Below are 23472 nucleotides of genomic sequence, written 5' to 3' on the forward strand. Positions count from 1 at the left end.
TTTCCACTCAAAAAAATCACATGCACACAAAAGAACCACTAAAAAACATCAGCAGAATATGTAAACAGTAAAGTCAAATCCTCAAATCTTCAAACATTATGATTATCAAGTGGAGAAAATAATGTAATTTGTTACATATACTTAAAAAAAAGAAGAAGGAATTGCAGGCTTAAGATCTGAAACTTAAAAAGCAAGTGAAATATACTCACAAAATGATAAAATATAACTTCTAGGACTGAAAACTAAAATAAAAATTTAAAAAACACACATTGAACAGGACTAGTGACTAAAGAATTACTTGTAATTCTTAAAAAAAAAAGGTATCTGGAATGTAGCAGCATGAAACAGGAGAAAAGTGTAAAAGAGTAGAGATAAATTAGGAGAAATATTTGAAGAAATAATGATTTAGAATAGTCTTGGTCACCTTGGGCTGCAATAACAAAATACCACAGACTGGATAGTGTAAACCACAAAAATTTATTTTTCACAGTTCTGAAGCTGGGAAGTCCAAGTTTCAAGGTGCCAACAAATTTGATTTCTGGTGAAAACTTGCTTCCTGGCTTGCAGATAGCTATTTTCCTGCTATGTCCTTACATTACAGAGAGATAAAGAAGGCAGCTTCTTTGAGGTCTTTTCTTATAATCGCACTAATCCCATCATTAAGGGCCCAAATCTCATGACCTGATTTCAGTCTGTTATTTCCCAAAGGCTCCATCTCCAAATACCATCACATCGGGGGTTAGGACTTCAACATATGAATTTGAGTAGACACAATTCAGCCCAAACATTTTCAAGAATTTATAAAAAACATCAACATCATGGATTCAGGAAGCCAAAAATCCCAACGAAGACAAATAAAAATGAATACCGATCAAGACACATCATAATCAGTCTAACACTGCAAAGGAAAAATCGTTAAAGCAACCAGAGAGAAAAGACAGATGTTCTAAGAAGGGATAAACATTGGATCAATAGATGGCTGTCTTCTCAACAAAATTAATAGAAACCAAAAATGACAATATCAATATATCAATATTCTTGCTCAATCTAGGATTCTGTATCTTACAAAGCATTATTTTGGCAAAAAGAGCAAAATAAAGATTTGTTCAGACAAACAAAAACACAATTTTCTATCAACCAACACTGGTGAAAATGCTAAGGTTATAGTTTTGGCAGAAGGAAAGTAAGCCCAGGTGGAATATCTGAGAAGCATAATCTAATGATGAACAAAGAAAGTGGTGAATATATGGGTAAATGTGAACAAATTTTGACTACACAAAAATATAATGTTCAGTATAATGTTAAAAATATCAATGCAGATCTAAAAGAACAACAAAAACAGTGCCATGTACCGTTAGTAGTTATAGTTGAAGTGCTCTAAAATCTTTGTAATATTTGAAAGCAAGAAAAATGTGAAGACTTTAGTTGTGGTTGTAAGTTAAATGTGCACATCAAAATATCTAAAATAATAAAATGGAAATAAACTATATGACCTCCAAACTAACGGATAGTAAAATAAGGAAAATTACTCAAATTAAGGTAGGAAAGAAGAGAATTTTTTAAAAGGGCACAAACAACACAAAATAAGGTGACAGAGAGGACTTTTAAATGGGGTAATATAATTACAATAAATGTAAATGGACCAAATGTTACACTTAGAAAGATTGTCAGAATAGAAAAATTTTTAACTCAGATACCTGTTATAAGAAAAAGATGACTTAATAATGCACAAAGCTTAAAAATGGAAAAAAATGTGCTATGGAAGTTATCTACTTAAGCTGGTATAACTATACTACACATAATCAAAATTCTCATCAAATCAAATCAAATCCCCAAGATAGTCTCAAAATATATAAAAGCAAAAATTCACAGAACTAGAAAAAAATAGAGCGACAGTCTATCATCATAGTGAGACTTACCACATTTCTATCACTAACTGGTGGCAGATAAAATAGATGAAAAATCAGCAACGTACAGAAGAGATTAATTATACATTTAAAAACAATGTTTAATCAGTTCTGGAATGGTAGAAAGAAGAGAAGGTGAACTTGCTCTCTATATAAAACAATAAAAATAAAAGCAAAACAAGTAAAATCAATCATTTCAGACATCTGGCAATTAAGCGAAGCCACAGAATAAACTGAAAATTATCTATCCTAGGGAAACTACTAACATTTTAGTGTCAGTAGCCTGGGACAGTTTAATTTAGGGTTCTTCCATATCTCGCAGTCCTGTGCTTTTACCGAGAGTGGGCAGCATTGTGGACACAAAGATACCTGACCGCTTAGAGATCTGTTAAAGGCACTGTCTCTAGGGCATAGTCAATATTTGTATGAACTTGCAGTTCCCTAGTAAATTTCTATTCTCAAACAGATGGTGGCTATTTCCTTTGATTTGAGCTCAACTCACAAAGGAGTTGCATCCTATCCCTGGGGCATTTCAAAATAACAGCTAACTGCTGGCAACATCTCAGTTGCCTAAGGTTGTGCTTTCAGCTGGGGCAAACAAGAGCTTGTCTGGGAATTGAAAACAAAATCCTGGAAAACAGATGTGGTCCTTTTGCCTGACTTCTTGTGCTTAGAATAATGTTTTTATGGTTCTTTAAATCACTTTGGTACTTTTGGCATGTTTGTCAAAGTTATTGCTTCTTTTGCCTTTACTCCTGAATGTGGTCGGGGAAGGGGAAAAAAAAAAAGAAGACGGCGGTGAGAATGCTGATATACAAACTTTGGTGCCAAGCCATCTTTTAAGGGAAAGATGAGAATAGGGAGCCAATAAAAAAAAAAAAAAAAAAAAAAGAGACTCAGTGGGGCGACAATAATCCCAAAGTTAACTAGTTAACTACAACAGTAAATAGTAACTACATATATACACACTAAGCAAACGCATGTAGTATCACATTTTATTCACTTTATGCTCACAGCAACCCAATAAGACAATTTTATTATATTAATTTCATACAAGAGGAAATGCATATTTAGAGATATTAGAGTCCCCCAGTTCAACCTATTTGTTGAAGATCACTGTGAAGCCTATATTCTTAATTTCTGTCTCACCAATAAATAAGCACATTACAATAATTGGCAGAATTGGCAATGAGGATGAGGAGGAGAAAGTGCCATCAAATACCCCCATAACCTATGGCCTCCTTTTCAGGACAGTTAAGTAAATGGTGAGGACTGGAACAGCTAGAGTAATCATGTAACCTTGGTGTAATCTCATGTATTAGCTTTCTATTCCTGTGTTCTATCCATATTAACTCAAGTGAAGTATGCGGAGTCCAGATACAGCTCAAGAGACACTGGAGAGAGTTTTACAGTTTTATCATACTCACAGTTGCTTAAGGAGAACACAGCACCCACACTCTGAGGGGAAGTGCTGGGGGTCAGTCAGGAGGCAAAGAGAAGGAAAGCACTGATGAGCACATTTGTTGTGGTTTCCATGGAAGGAATGGGTGAAGAAAGCAGGTGTAAGATTGACTAATTTGAATAAATTCACCAGGTTCTAGGGCACTGGGGCTGCCCTTGATTGTCTAGTAACTGAACCTGGGAGAATTCGGACAGGTGTATGGGGGCCCAGAGTGTAAGTCCCAGATAAAGGAGGTCACTGGAATCTGGACTTAGCTATTTTCTTAAATGACCTCCTCTAGTCAGGGCCTCAAAACTGGGTCAAGACAGCATTAAAAATAAAGAAGAAGAAACAAACAAACAAAAATATATAATGCATGCTGCTGTAACTAAATTACAAAGCTAGTAGTTTAAAATGGGTCAAATTCCTACCTCATACTTCTGCAGATCAGAAGCACTTTGGGTCCAGCTGATTTGCCTGCTTAGAAATCAGGGTGCCAGCCTACATTTCTTACTAAAGGCTCAAGGGAAAACCCTGCTTCTGTGTTCTCACAACTTGTTGGTAATACTCAGTTCTATGTGACTGTAGCACTGTGGTCCTTATTCCCTCGCTAGCTGTTGCCCCAGGAGGGCTTTCTCAGCTTCCAGAGGATATCTGTTTTCTTTGGCTAGTGCATCCCTTCTTCCATTTAAAAGACAACAATGGCACAAATACTTCTTAAGCTTGAAATCTCTTTGATCTCTTCTTTTGCCTCATCCCTACTCTTCTTGCAGCTAGAAAATATTCTCACCTGCTAATGACTCATATATTCAGATTGGGTTTACCTCGATAATCCGGGATTATCATGCCATCTCAATGATCTTAACTTGAAGCATATCTTCAAAATCCCTTTACCACATAAAATAATGTAGTCATAGGTACCATGGATCAGAGTGTAGGCATCTTTGAGAGGTCATTTTTCTGCCTATTATATTTATAAGGTAATATCACCAACATCTAGGTGTGTAAACTAGAATAAAATCTCACCTTGCCACACCTTCACTGGTTAATACCCATCCAAGCAACCCAAGTGCTTGACAAAACCTACACGACTCCAAAATATATCAGTGGACACCTGGGGACCATTGAAGCAGAGAGACTGACCAGTGAAAGGATTAAAATTATAAACCCTTTTACATCTTTCTTTTTTTAACTTGCCTAAGAATTTAAGAGAATAAATACTTTAGTATGTGAAGGCTTATGAGGTCTGTATGTTTTCTGAATTCTACTTCTGCATTATCTCAAACAACCCATTTTTCAGTGTGCTTTTGTTTTATTTTTTGCTGTAATTTGAATCAAACTGAATTTGAAAGTAATATTACAAAATCAAATGCAATAATTTATAATGAAGATGGGTATGTCATGTAGAAAATACTTGGAGAACTTAAAAGTTAACTGGCAAATTAAGAGTAGCATTAGTTAACTGGACTTTGATATTTTTCCATGGTGAAATCCTGACTTGCTGCTACTGCTTGCCTCTATATATTTGTGTCATTTTTTTTTTATTAGACTATAAGGGAAGTTCATGGTTGAAGAGGCCAGATAGGTTCTGATCATATTGAAACATGAAATCATCAAAGCTCAGAGATGAGGTTTTTTGGGGGATGTGATGTAGTAGAAAAAGCCCTGGAAGGGAGATTGGAGATCTAATTTGAAACTCAAGTCTGCCACCAACCATTGACCTTACAAATCATCACTTCTCTGGGCCTCAGTTCATATATTCTGTCATTTCTAGTACTATCACTGAAAATATTTTGAGTACTCAAAAACGTTCAGCGCTTGAAGTTAACATACATAAGCCTTTATCTGTAATAACTCATTTAATACTCACAACTCCATAAAGACAGGAAATATTATTCCTGACCTTTAAAAATAGTGAATAAACTAAGAACTAAGGAAGTTAGGTGGTATAATCAAGATCATGCAGCTGGAGTCAAATGCAGCTCCATTTGAATCCAAAGCAGTAAATATTGTCTCTATGATTACATTTTTATGATTTTATTGGTTCAGTTATTGTCACTGTATATATCTGGAAAATGACAACAGAATGCAAAAAAAAAATATAATGGATTATTATGTCATGTAGTTTCCTTGTCTACATAGCACACAACAACAAATATTTCCTGTTTTGCATCAAACTTATTTCCAACCAGACTGAAGCTGATCTTGCTAGAGGTAGTTCTCTTCATATAAGAAAGAACATCTGGCTCCCCCTGGATCCTTTGCTCACTTTCTTTTTATGCTGCATTTCCCAAAGATTCTATTTCAGTGGGTTCATACAGCTTTTCCCCATTTCCATGGCCTATTTATAATTTCTCAAGTCTTAGTTCCCTTCAGTATCTCTTCACCTTCAGATTCTCTAAGTGAAACTTTCTTTTCCAAGAAAACTGTACATAGATTATAGATTTGGGGGATGGAAATACTGAGCTCTAAATCATAAATACTCTTTAACCTGAGTTTTTTCTCATTCCAAATGAGGTCTTTGTAGTATGCTACATTCTCCCCAAATAAGGTAATCACCTAGTTTATTGCACCAAACATCCCTGTGTGATTTCCACTTTTAAATACACTCTTCATGTCAAGCAATACGTGCAGAGTGCTAGCAATGTGGCCTTCCCTAATTGGACTCTGAAATAACCAAAGTGAGAGCATACTTAACGCAACTTGAATGATCATTCTTTTATTGGCAGAAATTGTTGTGCTCAAAAGTTATTGCCAAGAGATTTGGAATTTTTATTGAGAATTCCAGGAAGCCAGAGATTTCTGGGTAATATGTTAATCACTGAAAAGAAATCTTCCCTTTTGGGGCCAAAATCTGACTTCTGATTCCATAAAAATGTCAGTAAGTCATGAGAGTTCCATTTTCTTACTTATATGATTGCATTTCTTGATACACTACAGAAAATGAAAGGAATTCAAGAACTGTTGAGGGATGAGTCTGTTTCTTCTTGTTGTCTGTATACTTTCAGGAAAATCACACAACATTCCTCATTTTCTGGGGAGAAATCAGTTTCCTCAAAAAGTTAGTCCCTTGGCTCTCTATATGCACTAGAGTATGTTAGGGTTAGGCTCTCTATATGCACTAGAGTATGTTTAGGGAGTATGTTCTATATATTGTGCATCAAAATCTTTAAACCTAGTAACATACACAACACAAATGTAAGCTGTACGGAATTTGCATTATAAACAGTGTGGGATCTTCTGTAAAGGAATGTTTTCCCAGAAATGAAGTCCTATGAATTTTAGAATATTTCTTAGATAACAATTTTCTCTTTATATCTTCTTGAGTTTCAAATTTAAAGACTGGGAGCTTTATCTTGGCACTCAGGATATTGCACAGTCTTGAGGAAAGGTAACTATTCTATTTCCCATTTGGTGCAGATACATGCCTGTGGTCCTATCCATGCCTCTGATTAGCCACAACAATGGAACCAGATTTGGGGACCAGCTTTGATATGGAATTTTATAGGACACTGAGGCCTAATTCTATGATTCCATCTCCTTATTAACTAGTGTTTCTGACTTTCTGTCTTTATATTTTTCTGTCTAGCCACTCCCAGAATTCTGTCAATTGTTATCACATTGACTTTTTGTGTACGACAATACCAAGAATAGTAACTACACTATTTGTAAAAGAATTTATTATCTTAATTGTGCTCTATTATAAAATATATCACCTGGGATTTTAGAAATCTTTAAAGGTATCTATAAAATTATTATTTTATATCTTCTAGGTGGTCCCCATTATACTACAAATTTGGGCTCAAATTTCTTTCAAGATAGAACTGAATTATACATTACATTACATTACATTACATTACATTACATTACATTACTGAATTACACATTACACATATATGTGTAATGTATATTCATATGTATATGAATATGTATATGAATATATATAGATTTATATATTGGGTTCTCTGTATTTGAGAAGTATATAGAACAAAGTTACTCCTGGCCTATATTAGGAAACATATCACCCTACATCATTAAGAAGGAGCATCAAAAGGGCTTCAAGCTATTAAAACAATTCTTTTAATCAGGTACAGTTATTGAAAGTCTCACTATCAGGAATGAGGTTACCTTAAAGTTTATTTTCATGAGCTTACAAACAACTCACAATATGAATTCCAGAGGAATGCCCTAGAGGCCTTGAAGTCCTGTTTTGTTCCAATTTTCCATTAGGTCTTTTGGAGAGGGAGGATATTGCAAATACAGAGTTATATTTTAAATAACACATATGCATGTGTATCTGTCCCTCTTCCTCTTTCATCCTCCTTCATTAACTTAACTAGTTCTGGAGACTGAAACATGTCTAAAATTTAACCTTATTGTAATTGAGTAAAATGTGTGTTATCATTAATTCTCAATTTTTTGTGACCATCCACCTGAAGGAAATTGACATTCTTTCCTGTTAGCAGACATGGCTAACTGTGGTAGTCAGTCTCAACTTTGTCCTGCTCCAGCAGGAAGGGCTAATGAGCAGTGGTGTTGGAGTGGAGCATGAATACTTCAAAAGAGCTAAAAAGTTTTCTGTGGATTTCTGATGATGCTCCACTCTCTTTCCAAACCCTTTGAAAAAGTGCTGTATTATTTCAAATGAATTCATCAAAGATTTGTCATGCTATAAACAACTGGATGCTAGGAAGATGATGTCTTTTTTTGCCTAGAATATCACTGCTCACATGGAGAATTCTAATTTCCAAATTGGTGCATACATTTCTTTTTCAACTACTCTTAGAATCTTTCTCCTCCTTTCCTCTTTCTTCCTTTTCTCTTTCTTTCTTTCTTTCTTTCTTTCTTTCTTTCTTTCTTTCTTTCTTTCTTTCTTTCTTTCTTCCTTCCTTCCTTCCTTCCTTCCTTCCTTCCTTCCTTCCTTCCTTCTTTCCTTCCTTCTTTCTTTCTTTCCTTCTTCCTGTCTTCCTTCTATTGGCTTCTCTTCCTTAGTTTTACAATATCACTATGCCACTAGAGAGCAAATTATTATTTACTGGTTTTCCCTTCCATTAGCTCCTATTCTCCTTCAATGCAGATTATATCATTTTAGTCTCTCAATCTCCCAGTATTTATTAAAGATGAATCATATAATATGTGATTGATAAATGTTGCAAGAAGGAAAAAAACAGGAAACTCTGATGATGGAGACAGCAAAAGATAAAGCTCAGCAAGCGCATTGTTGGCTGAGGTCAGTCTCCTGAAGAAAACCACAGAAGGGATGTTGAGCAAAGTAGAAACTAGAAACTTCAGGGAGGCAAAAAGGTAACATAGCAAAAGAAAACATTTTCCAACTTGACAATTTTCCTCATGGCTGTCTACAAGTAGGAATGGGTGGGTGTACAACTGTGTAGTTGTGCAAGTCCGTGTGTTTAGAAAGGTCTATACTAGGTTTAGTGTTTTGCTGTTGGTGTGAAATTCTTAATAATTTTTAAAGAGGGCTCTAATCTTAATTTTACACTGAGCCCTGCAAATTATACCATTATGACCTCTTTTAGCTCTGTATATCCCTTCAGAGACTCACATAATCACAAGGGTAATGATCACATAGTCAAATCACATAACCTCAAGGGTTAATATCTTAACCATTTTTTTTCATTAAAGTGTGGAAGGGCATATGTCTCTAGTCCACCAAAACTATCCATCAATACTACCCACCAGCTTCCTCCATACATCTTAGCAACATCTAAAGCTAAAATGGGAGGTGGAGATTGGTTTGAATTTTTACTCCTTATGGAAGGAGTCTAAGAAAACAGATTTATTTCTTTTGCATTTGACGTCAAATGCGTTCTGGAAAACTTTTTGAAAGGAATGAAAGGAGTTAAACTTGGTTAAAGAACAATTACATATTCTTGATGGGCTTTTGGATATCCTGCTCTGCAATGGGCTGAATTGTTAGTTTTTATCATGCTGCAGTGAGAAATGATCTATGAAGCCAGTGCAAACTACCAGTGTTCAGATCCTAATTGTATCATTTACCACATATGTGATCCTAGGTAAATCCTATAATCTCTAAAGGATTAACATCACTTTACTCACATATATGTGGAGACATGTGCTAGACTCCTAGGGTTGTTCTGCAGATGAAATGAGGATGAAATGAACTAATATATGGAAAGTACTCATAGTACTGCATCATATAGGAAAAATCATTGTTATTGGTACCAGAAGTAGTTGAATTTGTCAATGTTTATGGGGAGGTGTTTAGAATGCATTTGTAATAGACAAGGAGAAAGAGGAATAGCAAGATAAATATCTTGGCATGTAGAGGTCTAGTCTTACGTACATTTCTGACTTTATGTATATACTTAAGCAGATCTCTGATGCTCCTGCAATATGTCAAGGGCTTTTGTGTTTCAGGTGGACAGTGCTGGGAGACATGTCACTGGAGCAATGCTATGCTAAAGCAATTAAAAAAAAATTCTGTTCCTTCTGATATTTCCCCTTGACTCAGAGCTAGTAATAAGGTGAGATTTTAAAGGCTCAGAGGGAACAAATGGAAGCTTAACAGCCATCTGTTATTCCTAGGGGCATCTGGTAAGCTTTTCTCTGAAGGATGCATCATCTGAGCTCTCTCCCTTACCCACACACTGGCTCAACACACAAAGGCACACACGCACATTTGGCCAGACTTCAGCAAAACTGTGAATTTGGTAGACATTGTCTTCTTAATTCTCCATCTCCGAGTTTTATTCCCCATTTGATTCTCAGAAGCTATTCTTGTCCTTGTCGTTCATCCATTTTATTCGACAAATATTTAAAATACCTATTTGTAACAGGTACTCTGCTAGTTTCTGAGGAAAGACTAAGCAAGTCAGATAAGGTCTCTACTTGTCTAGCTGGGGGAAATATATAGTAACAAATAATTCAAAAATATACTAGATTAATGATTCTGAAAGTTCTATGAAGGAAATTAACAAGATTATAAGAAAGTAAAGAGTAAGGGGGAATTAGTTTAGATATGAACACTGGGGATATTTCTCTAAGGAGGTAGCATTTGAACTGATCTACGGGATGAAATAAGCCCACTGTGCAAAGAATTGAGAAAAGAGTATGCCAGGAAGAAGGAACAGCAAGTTCAATGATCTGTAACCAGGAAAGGGGATTGGTGTTTTAAAGAAAAGAAGCGAATTCTCCTGGATTATAGAAAGACAGTGCAGATATGGTAAAAGGAATGAGATCATGATGAACATTCTGGGTTAGAGTAAAAGAGTTGTAATTAAATTTAAGAGAAAGTGGCAGTCATTGAGGATTTTTGATTAGAGAAGTAAAATACACTGATTTACATTCAAAAAAATCATTCATTGCTGTAAAAGTGGCAAAAATGGAAGCAAAGAGATCAATGGTCATCTAGGCAACAGATAAAAATTTGGAAGGGTAGTGACAAGGAGATGAAAATAAACAGTGGGATTCAGGAATATTTCAGAAGTGGAACTCACCCAGTTGGTGATAGACTGTATGTGGGCATGAGGGAGAGGGACAAAACCAAGGATAAGATCTATATGGTTAGCTTGAGCTAATGAAAAGATAATGGTGTTATCAATATCCTGTTAAAATCTGTTCAGAAAAGTATCAGATTAAAATTCCTTTCCATTCATGAAATTTTTTGAACTTCCTGCCTCCAAACATTTCATAAATGCTAGATGTGTTTTTGTGAATATGACCAAGAGAGTATAGTTCAAAGCATCCTGTCTCCCAGGGAACTTTGTGTTTTAATAGGCACTAGAGACCTAAGCTATAAGAATAATATTCTACAAACAGGAAAGACCTTTGACATCGGTGTAGTTTTTCCTACTTATTTGCCCTATATTCACCTCACATGGGCTCTACCTGTTTTGCTCTCACTTTAGTAAAGTCCCCTTCATGACTCCTTTTCCTTGTCTCTGTTGATTAGTAATGCATACTAACGGACTGCAAACTCCGGATCATGTCTGAAATAGATATTAGAGAATGAAAAATGAAAGTCAGTTGGAGGGGAGGTTGAATCTCATCCTTTCCAAAGGAAGAGTTTTGCTTGTTTGTTTTTGTTGGACAGCATTTTTCACCAGCATAGTCAGCATACATCATGAAACTTCAAGATGTATGATCAAAACTCAGTTTTGTAGAAAATTTAGATATTTAAGTTGATTTTTTATTCTGTTTTCTATAGTTATTATTTTCTTTTAGAGTCTACTTTGTTAGATTCCTTACCTCTTACTTCCACTGAAACTGTGATGTTCTCTTATATGCCATATGCAATCACTTCACTTTTTACTCTAGGTTTCCTGCCGGGACAATGCCATCCACTTACTGTATTTCAATGATGAGCTATATGCTGACTAATCACAAGCCCCTATTTTAAAAGCTGACCTAAGCTACAGGCACACACCTAACTGTTGGACAATTTATCTAATAGTACCTCATAAAATATATTTTTACTAAGCTTTTTCTAATTTTTTCTTGCCCAATCTTTTGAATTAATAATAATTTTTCAGAAACATTAAATCAACTCCTTTTCCTCTGAGATTACTTTTAATCATTGTCATTTTAAAAAGCAAATATTCTTTTAAAGGATTCTTAGACATATTTTAATTCATGTTTCTACCCCATTAATATAAGATGCAATTATTTCAATAAATTGTACTATTGTTCAAAATATTTACTGCTCCTCTGTTCAGGGTATTAATCTACCTAAAGGTTACATATCCTCATCCTTTTAATGTCAGACTTGGTCAAAATATTTGATATATGCCACATTTAAGCCCAAGTTTTGAGAGTTCTTCCATAGATGGTCATCCTCTCTTTTCCCTCTGATATGAGACAGATGTACTCTAACTAGAGTGCATACATGTGGAATGAAGACAATAGGGAACTGAGCCCTAGATGAACTACAATGGTAAAAAATGAGCTAAAAATAAAACTGTTTTTGTAAGACACTGAGGTTTTGTTGTACTTGTTGCATATGGCATTTAATGGCTCATTCTTAAAGTTAAGAAGAAAGAATTTAGAAAGCTGTGGGAACTTCATCAAAGTATCTCTGGACTCTTGAGTTGCTTGAAAAGAAAAATCTAAATAATAACAGTACCCACACAAAAGGTAACTGTGACAATTGAATGAAATTAATTATATAAAGTACTTATCAGAATTCCTGACACATAGTAAGTGCGCAGTACATTTTAGCTAAGGAAAGGAACCCTGGACAGCTGGAAGGTGTGAGGTCAATAATACATTCCTCATTTTCAGAATGGTTGAGGGCTGACACTTAGGTCTTCTCTCCACACCTTTGTTATAACTCTAAAAGCCAGATGTCATTTATTCATTTTTTAAATTTAAAATTCAAACCATTAGAATCTGAATCCTGATTATAATAAATGTCTCACAGTAGCTCAAAAGAATAACTGTACCTCTCTCATAGCTTTAGACATTACCAGGGATCATGAGGGCACCAGAGAGTCTCTGGATCACTCCTTTCCACCTGCACTGATGATATACTTTACCAAAAATATATTTTTTAATTTACACATTTGAAACTTGCCTCACTGAAGGTGCTTCCTTACTGAGTCATTATGAATATTAACAGATTTTGAATAATATTGCTATTAGCTTAAGAATAATATTTAGGTCAGTAACTAGCATTGTTGGTTTTATATTTTGGGATTTAGAATATTAGCATATTAAGAAATTGATGGAATTTCAGAAAGTGGAAAAGAGAATTCCTCATACTGCTACTAGCCTCTCTGTTTTGAATTTTCTGGTCCAATGCTAATTCTTCATTTGATTCATGGTATTTTCTGAAGACGGTTCAGAGAAAGCCAGCAGGGGCCATTAATATCTTGTTCTGTCACACTAAGAATGACTCTGCAACACCACAATTTCTCATGAAGGATGGGTTTTAAATATGTATAGAGTGAGCAAATATTTGATGGATCATAGAAATGGCTTTTTCGATGAGAGAACAAGCCTATCCCAAAGCTAGACATTCCCCTACAGATGACACTCCAGAACTTTGCTGCCAATACACTTTTACTTAAAATAAAAATTGACTGATGACCAGAACACTTCAGTGTGAAAAATGGAGTTATGCCCTCTGCTAAACTGTGATGTTGGTGGAGATCTGGCTTAAGAAAAATCTTCTCCTCTTTCTGCTCAATCCTGGCTGATGGAAGGAAACCAAATTTGTACTACATAGTAAATGACTGAGGCTAGTGAAATTTGTTCCTCCAGATCATTACATATACATATTAAAGTTAACTATCCTTAGTTATCCCTAGGAGTATCTTAACAAAAAGAACATATCGGTCTCCATTTCTAGAGTAGCTGGGAATATTATTTTTTCTCACTTCACAGCAATGTGGAATGGTGTTACTTGCCTTCCTTCTCCACAGATTAAAGCTTTCTAACATAGAGAAAAGAGGAGAAAAGGATGTCGGTAGAGTTCTTTCACCTCCCTGGGGGCTGATATTCCACTTCCCTAGGTTTTCGGGAAATTTTTTTGAGCCCTGTGATGGGTTTTATTGTGTCCCTTCAAAAGACATGTTGAAGTCCTACCCTCAGTACCTTAGAATGTGACCTTATTTGGAGACAGGATCATTGCAGATGTAATCAGTTAAGCTAATGTCATACTGGAGTGCAGTGGGCACTTGATCCAATAGCATTGGTGCCCTTAAAGAAGGAGAGAGACACAGTGAGGAGATGACTGTGTGAAGACAGATAGAGGTTGGAGTTACATTGCCTCAAGCCACAAAATGCTGGGTGTACAAGAAGCCGAAAAGGTAAGGATCATCCCTTAGAGGCTTCAGAGATAGCATGATTCAGCAGATACTATAGTTTTGGAATTTCAACTTCCAGTACTGTGCAAGAATAAATTTCTATTGTTTTACGGCACCTAGTTTGTGGTACTTCGTTACAGCAATTATGGGAAACTAATACAAACCATAGTGTGCAGACTCAGTGGCCATCAGTTGGCCAACGACTCCTATTTTAATTCTCTAGGTTACTCTTCTTTCTAGTGCTTGCTTGGATCTACTTCATATAAGCCGATGCTCATGTCTCATCTCTCCCTGCAAGTGCCTGTCTCTCCTTAGACAATGGATTAGTTGTTTGCCTGTGACCGAAGTGCTCTTACAGGTTCAAAAAACACTGATGACTTTCCAGATTGTTTGGTGTTCTGTTATTTTCACTATAGAAGTTTTACTCTTTCCAGATCTCTAAATCATGAAGCAGAAGCCAGAAGCAATGCATTTGATCTGTTTTGTTTTGTTTTCATTTAGTTCAAAGTATTTCAATATATTTTCTAATTTCCTTTGCAATTTTTTTCTTTGACTCATGGCTATTTAGAAGTATATTTTAAAATTTCCACAATATTTGAGGATTTTAAAAATATAGATTTTTAAATTGGTATTCAGTTTAATTCTGAAATACTTTATATGATTTAATTTATATAAATTTATTGAGATTTGCTTTACAATTCAGAATATCATCTTAGTGAGGGTTCTATGTGTACCTAAAGGAAATGGTTATTCTGCTGTCGCTGACTGAAATGTTCTTAGATCTGTGATTTTATAGTTTTTATCAAATTTGGTAGTTTTTTCTGTTGTTCTTGGCTAGTAGTTCTTCAAATATATGTTTCTATCTCTTCCTTTTTCTCTTGTACTCCAATGAAAAGTATATTATAGTACTTGCTATTTGTCCACAGTCACTGAGGTTCTATTTATTTAATTTTTACCTTACCTGGGCCTCATGGGTGGCTCAATGGTTGGATCGCTGCATTCAGCTTAAGTCGTGATCCTGGGATCTGGGATCAAGTCCTCCACTGGGCTCCGGTGGGGAGCCTGCTTCTCCCTCTGCCTATGTCTCTGCCTCTCCCTCTCTCTGTGTCTTTCATGAATAAATAAATCTTAAAGTTTTTTTTTTACCTTGCAAATTTTTATTTTTTTCTGTTTTAGCTATATCCTCAGGATCATTGATCATTTCTGAAGTGTCTAACTGCTATTAAAATAAAATATAGTAAATTTTAAAAATTAAAGTTCCATTTGTTTCTTTTAATTCCTTGATGACTCTCCTAATTATGTTAATCTTTTCCTTTAAATTCTTAAGCATATTTTTAAAAGCCATTTAAAGTTCTTATTAAAGTCTGCTTAAAGTCTTTGTTAAAGTCATTCCAACATCTCTGTCGTTCTGGTTTTATTTCTTTTACCTGATTTTTCTCTTGGGTATAGATCACATTTCTTGTTCTTTGGAATTTTTTAATCAAATTCTGGATATTGTGAATCCTCTGTTGTTTGAATGCTGGATTTTGTTGCCTTCATTTAAGAGAGTTTTGGAACGTCAGGCTATAAAGTTTCTTGCCAATCATCTTGATCCTTTTAAGACTTTTAAGTTTTGTGGGAAAAGTTAGAGTAACCTTTAGCATAAGACAATGTTTCTCATTCTAAGCACTATTAATATTTGGTTCCAGATAATTCTTTGTTTCAGTGTCCTGTCCTAAAAATTGTAGGACATTTAGTAGTATCCCAGGCCTCTACCCACCAGATAATTGAGAATATTATCCCTTATTCCCCAAAGTTGAGACTACCAAAAATATCTCCAGACATTACTAAATGTCAATTGATAGGTAAACAGTATTGCCCAGTGGTGTGAAAAACCACTGATTGAAGAGAACTTCAGTCTTATTACCATGATGTGATGATTCTAGGTCCTCACTGAAAGCCCTGGTTGTACAAATAGGGTCTTTACTATGATAATTGAAACCTGAATGTCTTCCATCTTTATGTGAGTTACAGGAATATTCAGCATCTAGCTCTTGGTTATTCTCTGCCTATCTTCGTGAGGCTTTAGCCTTTTTCTAGACTGATATTTTAAGGAAGAATTGTGTGAAAATTATGACGAATATTTTTAATCTCAATGTAGAAAAAATACAATTATATTTAAATAAGGTAATTGTTTTTTTAAATATTAAAACACTAGAATAACATGAAAGAAAGCACAGTGTTTAGTTTTATTCATTGGTTCATTCAACATTCATTTAAAAACTATACACTCATATACAGATGCACACAGAGATTCTGTATTCATTATATGTCTTAGGAAAATAATGATAAACAAGACACATTCCTCAAGGTATTTGTATCTCTTATAGTAGACAGTAAAAAAAATCAATTATTACAATACAGTGGGAGTGGTGCTATAACAAAAATAACCTTTTTAATGGGATGATAGAGAATGAGCACAGAAAAGCATTATTTAAGTAGGCTGGCACTATTAATAAACATTTGGAAGATAAAGTGATCATTGGAGTGAGTCTTAAAATGGACAAATGTGGAAAATACTCAATTCAGAAAATACTCAATTCAAAATACCTTGGAGTAGGGAGAGCATTATGATTAGATTTGAATTTTAGTAGAAAACTACTTCAGACAAGTTGTGTAGAATAAATAAGAAGGAAATCTTTATGGTATACTCATACTCTTACCCACAAGACCCACATTGTTTAGCTTTAATCAGTTCTAAATGATCTCTAGGTCAGCATTATTACAGCTGTCATTCTAGCCTTAAAATTGATTTTAAGGATTGGGCTTATTATTTTGTGGACACACAATCTGCTCTTGCTCAAGATTGAATTCATTATCTTCTGATATTTAGGGAAGCTGAAGAGAAGTGTAAACTATCCTGATTTTTGTTTCTCTACAAAAGATAACTATTTTCCCCTCTTTTAACTCTGAATCCTTGTCAGATTTAATTTTTGTAGTATAGTAATTAATTTCATTAATGTGTGTCTTTGTGTCTTTTCTCATTATCCTATTACTCTATTAAGTTTCTTTATCTGAATTTAAACACTTCTTTAGCCAATAAATGATTTCTTCTCATTAAATGTAGGTATTGCTTCCATTTCTTTTATTTTCTTCTCAATTTCTAAGACCCACTCTTCAAATGTTATACCTTTGTTTTTCTGAATGGATTATATTATATTATATTATTATTATTATTGTTGTGGTAAAACAGATATGTAATATGAAATCAACTTTCTTAAACTTTTAAGAGTACAGTATAATATTGTTAACTATATGTACTTTATAGCACATCTATGAACTTTTCATCTTTTATGACTATAATTATACATCTGCTGAATAGCAACTCCCCATTTCCCCTCCCCCATTCTTTGCAACCACCATTCTATCTTCTGCTTCTGAGTTTGTACTTTAGATACTTCATATAAATGGAATTATGCAGTATTTCTCCTTCTGTGATAGGTTTATTTCACTTAGCTAGTATCATTAAGATTCACTCATGATGTAGCGCATAACAGTATTTCCTTCTTTTTTAGGCTGCATAACATATTGTTACTTGTGTATGCCATATTTTCTTTACCAATTCATCTGTTGTTGAGCACTGGGTTGTCTTCATCTCTTGGCTATTGTGGATAATGCTGCAATGAACATGAAAGTGCAAAAATCTCTTTGATATCTTGTTTTTTATTTTTCTGGATAAATACCCAGAGTGGGATTGCTGATTAGTTGGTAGTTCTATTTTTTAATTTTTTTGAGGAACCTCCATACTGTTTACCACAGTTGTAGCACCATTTTATATTTCCACCACATCCAGTGCACAAGGGTTCCCATTTTTCCACATCCTTGTGAAAACTTCCTATTTTCTCTTTTTTGACGATGGCCATCTTATAAGGTGAGGTGATATATTTTCATTATTTATTTTCCATTTCCATTACACCTTAGTCCATTCAAGCTGCTATAACAAATGTCATAGACTTAGTGACTTATAAACAACAGAAAGTTATTTCTTACAGTTCTGGAGGCTGGGAGGCCAAGATTAGGTTTCCAGTATGGTCAGGTTTTAGTGAAGGCTTTCTTCTGGGTTGTAGACTGCTTACTTCTCCTGTATCTTTATCTGGTAGAAGGGGGGCGATAGCTCTCTGGTGCCTATTTTATATGGGCACAATCCCATTCTTGAGGCCTTCAACCTCATGACCTAATCACATATGAAATGTTTCACTTCCTGATACCATCATGTTGTGAGTTGTAATCTCAACATATTAATTTTGGGGGTATACAACCATTCAGACCTTAGTGTATGATGATTAGTGATGTTGAGCATCTTTTCATTTACCCAGTAGCAACTTATAGATCTTCTTTGGAAAAATATGTACTGAAGTTTTTTGTCCATTTTTTAATAGAGTTTTTAAACATATTATTTTGCTATTGAGTTGAAGAATTTCTTTATATATTTTGGAATAGAAACCCCTCACCAGATACATGGTTTGTAAATATTTTCTTTCATTTTGTGAGTTACCTTTTCAGTCTGTTGATTATTTCCTTTGCTGCACAGAAACTGTTAATTTTGATGTAGTCTCATTTATCTACTTTTGCTGTTGTTGCCTGTGCTTTTCATGATATATACAATAAATCACTGCCAAGATCAGTGTCACAAAGCTTTTCCTATATATTTTCTTCTAGGAGTTTTAAATTTTCAGATCTTACATTTATGTCTTTAATACATTTTGAGTTGATTTTTGTATTTGGTAAGGATCCAATTTCATTCTTATGCATGTAGATATCCAGTTTCCCAACACCATTTGTTGAAAAGACTATCCTTTCCCCACTGACTATTCTTGACTCCCTTGCCAATCACTAATTGGCTATATATATATATATATATATATATATATATATATATATATATCTGTGAGTTTATTTTTGGGTTCTCTAATATCTTCCACTGATCTATATGGCAATCTTTTTAGCAGTGCCATATTGATTTGATCATTGTAGCTTAGCAATGTGTTTTAAAGTTAGGAGTATAACTTTATTCTTTTGTCTCAAGATTGTTTTGGTTATTCAGAAACTTTCGTGGTTCTCTATGAACTGTAGGATTTTTTTTCTATTCCTACCAAAAATATCATTGGGATTTTTATAGGGATTGTATTCAGTTTATAGATTGCTTTGGATAGTATGGAGATTAATCCTTAAATCAATGACAGTTTTTTACTTAAAGTCTATTTCGTCTGATATAAATGACCATTTTTTTGGTTACTATTTTCATGGAATATTTTTTCCATCCTTTTAGTTCAACTTATGAATCCTTTCAACTAAGGAGTGTTTCTCTTATAGACAATTTAGTTTGATTTTTAAAAATCCATTTAGCCACCCTATTTTTTTTTAATTAGGGAGTTTAATTCATTTCAAGTAATAACTGGTAGAGAAGGACTTAGTATTGACTCTTTGTTAATCATTTTATGTCTGATTCTGCAGCTTTTTTGATCTCTCATCCTCTCATGCTATCTTTGTGTTTTGTCTTTTTGTAGTAACCTGCTTTGATTCCTTTTTCATTTTCTTTTTTGCATTTTCTATAGGTATTTTTTTGTTGTTGTTGTTACCATGGGGTTACCATGGGGCATACCTAAAACATAATTATAACAATCTATTTTAAACTGATAGTAACTTCAGTTGGACACAAAAACTCTATTATTTTACTTATCTTCCTGCACATTTTGTCTTTGATGGCACAAATTATCTTTTTTGTATTGCTTAACCATTAATATATTTTATAATTACATTTTTTTAAAAAACGTGTCTTTTAAAATTAATTACCACCATTAAAGTATTATAGCATTCTGTATTTGTCTATATATTTTCCTTTTCCAGTAAGCTTCATACTTTCATGTTAATATCTAGAGTTCTTTTGCTTCAAATTGAAGGGCTCTCTGTATTATTTCTTACAAGGCAGATCTGTTGGTGATGAATTCTCCTAGCTTTTATTTATTTAAGACTACTTCTCTTTAACTTTTTGAGGGACAGTTTGGTTGGTTCTATTATTCTTGGTTGATAGTTGTTTTTTTTTTTTTTTTCTTTTTTGTACTTTGCTTTTTATCATCCCATTCCCTTCTGGCCTGCAAGTTTTCTTCAGAGAAATCCACTGATAGTCTTATGAGAGTTCTCTTATATGTCATTTATCTCTTTTTATTTCAAAAATCTCTATTTTGACTTTTGACAGTTTGATTATAATGTGTCTCAGTTTGAATTTCTTTGATTTCATCATAGTTAGAGTACACTAGGCTTCTCAAATCTAAATGTACATTTTCTTCCCCCAATTTTGGGAAGTTTTTGACAATTATTATTATTTTTTTGATAAGCTTTCTGCCTCTTTCTCTTTCTATTATTTCATGATTTGGGTAATGTGCATAATGTTGGCCTGTTTAAAGTTGTCCTATAAGTCTCTTAGGGTATCTTAACTCTTTTCCTTTCTTTTTATGCTTTGACGGGATAATTTCAAATGATCTATCTTCAAATTTGCAGATTCTTTCTTATATTTGATCAGGTTTTTGTTGAATCCCTCTCATGAATTTTTCAATTCTGTTATTGTATTTTCCAGCTTCAAACTTTGTTTCATTATTGCTTTAATTTTTTTAATTTTTGTTGATATTCTGATTTTGTTAATTGTTTTCTTTGTTGATATTATTTATTTGTTCACTGTCTTACTGAGCTTTTGATCATCTTTATGATGGTTATTTTGAATTCTCTTTTGGTAATTCATATTCCTCCTACTGTAGGGTTGGTTTCTGGAAAATTATATTGTTCCTTTGTGCCAGGCTTTTCTTTCTTCATATGTTCGGTAACTTTGTGCTAGGCTCTGCACATTTGAAAACAAACAGCTACCTCTATCACCTCTTACAGACAGTCCTCCGACAGATAAAGAACTTCCCCAATAAGTCCAGCTAGAGATCCTGGGGCCCTTTGAACATTTCCAGTGTATGAATTTCCTCTGGACTTGTGCTAGTAAATTCATAATTAGAGAGACTTGCAGGTTTGTTTTTTATCCCCCCAGGCTCTCATGATCAGTTGCTCCCTCTAATGTACATGTACAGTACTGCAAATTCTCTGGACTGCCACAAAGTTCCTTACCCTTTTGTTCTCAACAGCCTCTATGCTGCTGGCATATGCTGGGTTCTGTCAGTGCTCTGTCTCAGGTGAGACAGAAACTAGACTTTCAGTCAGGCCACTCAAAAAACCTGAATATTGGACACATGCATCCAATCTTTCTTCCCAGGAAGAATCCAGGAGTTGGTGGTTTTTCTCCTACTTATAGTAGGTCTCCATCCTAGAACTCTTTCCTATCAACATGAGATTCAGGGAAGACAGAAACCAGGCCCTGTGCAGTCCCTCAAAACATCTGAGCTTTGAACATTGATTTTTTATTCAGTCTGTCTTCCTTTCTAATAGAGAATTCTGTTCTGTAAATTCCTTACTAAATACTATTTTAGTTGCATCCTGCAAATTTTAATATGTTGTACTTTCATTTTCATCTAGTTTCAAATACTTTTTAGATTTCATTATTTGTATCACCTTGGACTCATTCTTTAGAATTGTGTTATTTATTTTCCAAGCATTTGAGAATCCTCAATTTTTTTTGTTATTGATTTCTATTTTAATTCTATTTTGATGAAAAAATATACTTTGTATGGCTTGAATCTTTTTAAATTTATTTATTGAAAATATTTAAAGCAAAGAATTGGGTCTATATAAATGCTCCATGTGCACATAAAAAAAGATGTATATTCTGCTGCTGTTCTTGTTTGGACTACTGTATAAATATGAATTAGGCAAAATTGGTTGATAGTGTTGTTCAAGTCTTCTATAGCTTATATTTGATTTTCTGTCTCTACTTATACTATTAATTATGAGACAGAAATATTGAAATCTCTAACTGTATTTGAAGATTTGTCTACAATAAGATTTCTCCTTGCAGTTCTGTCAGTTTTGCTTTTGATACTTTAAAACTCTCCTGTTAAGTGCATACACAAGATTGTTATCTTTATGAATTGACCACATTACCTTAAATGATACTTTTTATTCCTGTTTAGAAACTTCAGTCTGAAGTCTCCTTATTCTGACACTAATATTACTATTCCAACTTTCTTTGATCAATGTTAACATTATATATTTTCCAAACTTTTACCTTTATTGGGTTTTTTTTAAAGATTTTATTTATTTATTCATGACAGACACAGAGAGAGAGAGAGAGAGAGAGAGAGAGGGAGGCAGAGGCACAGGCAGAGGGGAAACAGGCTCCATGCAGGGTCTCCAGAATCACACCCTGGGCCGAAGGCAGCGCTAAACCACTGAGCCACCAGGGCTGCCCTACCTTTATGCTTGTACTCAAATGAGTTTTATAGGCCTAGGCATATATGGTCTAGGTTTTTTTTTTTTTTTTTTTTTTTTTTTTTTTTTTTTTTAAGGAGAAGCAGGCTCCATGCACGGGGAGCCCGATGTGGGATTCGATCCCGGGTCTCCAGGATCACGCCCCGGGCCAAAGGCAGGCGCCAAACCGCTGTGCCACCCAGGGATCCCAGGTCTAGGTTTTTAAATCCAATCTGATGATCTTAAAGAGAATTCAAATGAGTAATGGTCACTACCTGCATCTGAGGAAATACCAAAGGGTAGAGGAAAGAACCACCCAAAAGGATTAGCAGGAACAATATCAGAAATCAGACAATGGCAAGAACAGCATCTGGAATCACTATCCAAACTCAAACCATCATATTACAGAGACCATCATGTTGAGTATAAATGTTTTACCTTATGAGCATGAAAAAAAATTAAACCCAGATTAATGTTGTTCTGCTCCCATGTAGCAAACTTAAAAGCAAGTCCTGAAAGGATAAAATGGTTTCAAAAAACAAAGTTTAATAATATTTATAGGAATATAAAAATATCCAGCATCCAACAAGGTAAAATTCGTAACTGACATAAAATCAGAAATTATTAGAAATTCAAAGAGTCAGGAAAAGACAACTATAAGAGCCATGTAGATTCATAGAATTCCCTCTTTGTGCAGCTCTCTTTTTTCTGCTATTCTGCCCAGTGCCCAGTGTATACTAGTCTCCTTGGCTTCTCCAGATTCTAAGCTCTATCTCCTCAACTGCAGGAGACTATGGGTTCTGCATGTGTTTCTCATATTGGACCTCTGGAGATTTTCTCTAGACAATAAGCTACAATCAATAAGCGCTTGATTCATTTTCCCTATCTTTTAGGGATCATAGTTCTCTACTGCTTGATGTCCTGGGTTCCATTATTTCATATATTTTGTTTAGTTTTT

The 23472-nt window shown here is 34.4% G+C and overlaps 1 long non-coding RNA gene across 2 annotated transcripts in view; it reads right to left on the reverse strand.

Annotated features, from left to right (window-relative positions):
* The window catches only part of LOC140600664 (uncharacterized), a 138116-nt gene that overhangs the window by 86611 nt on the left and 28033 nt on the right, over positions 1-23472 (reverse strand). The window contains exon 4 of one of the 2 annotated variants that reach the window (XR_012003834.1): positions 11218-11318. The exons of the other annotated variant lie outside the window; for it this stretch is intronic. This is a non-coding gene — a long non-coding RNA (uncharacterized lncRNA). The remainder of the gene's footprint in view (positions 1-11217; positions 11319-23472) is intronic. 2 annotated transcript variants of the gene reach the window in all.

The sequence above is a fragment of the Canis lupus genome, chromosome 12 (assembly GCF_048164855.1).
Source record: "Canis lupus baileyi chromosome 12, mCanLup2.hap1, whole genome shotgun sequence".
Taxonomy (NCBI): Eukaryota; Metazoa; Chordata; class Mammalia; order Carnivora; family Canidae; genus Canis; species Canis lupus.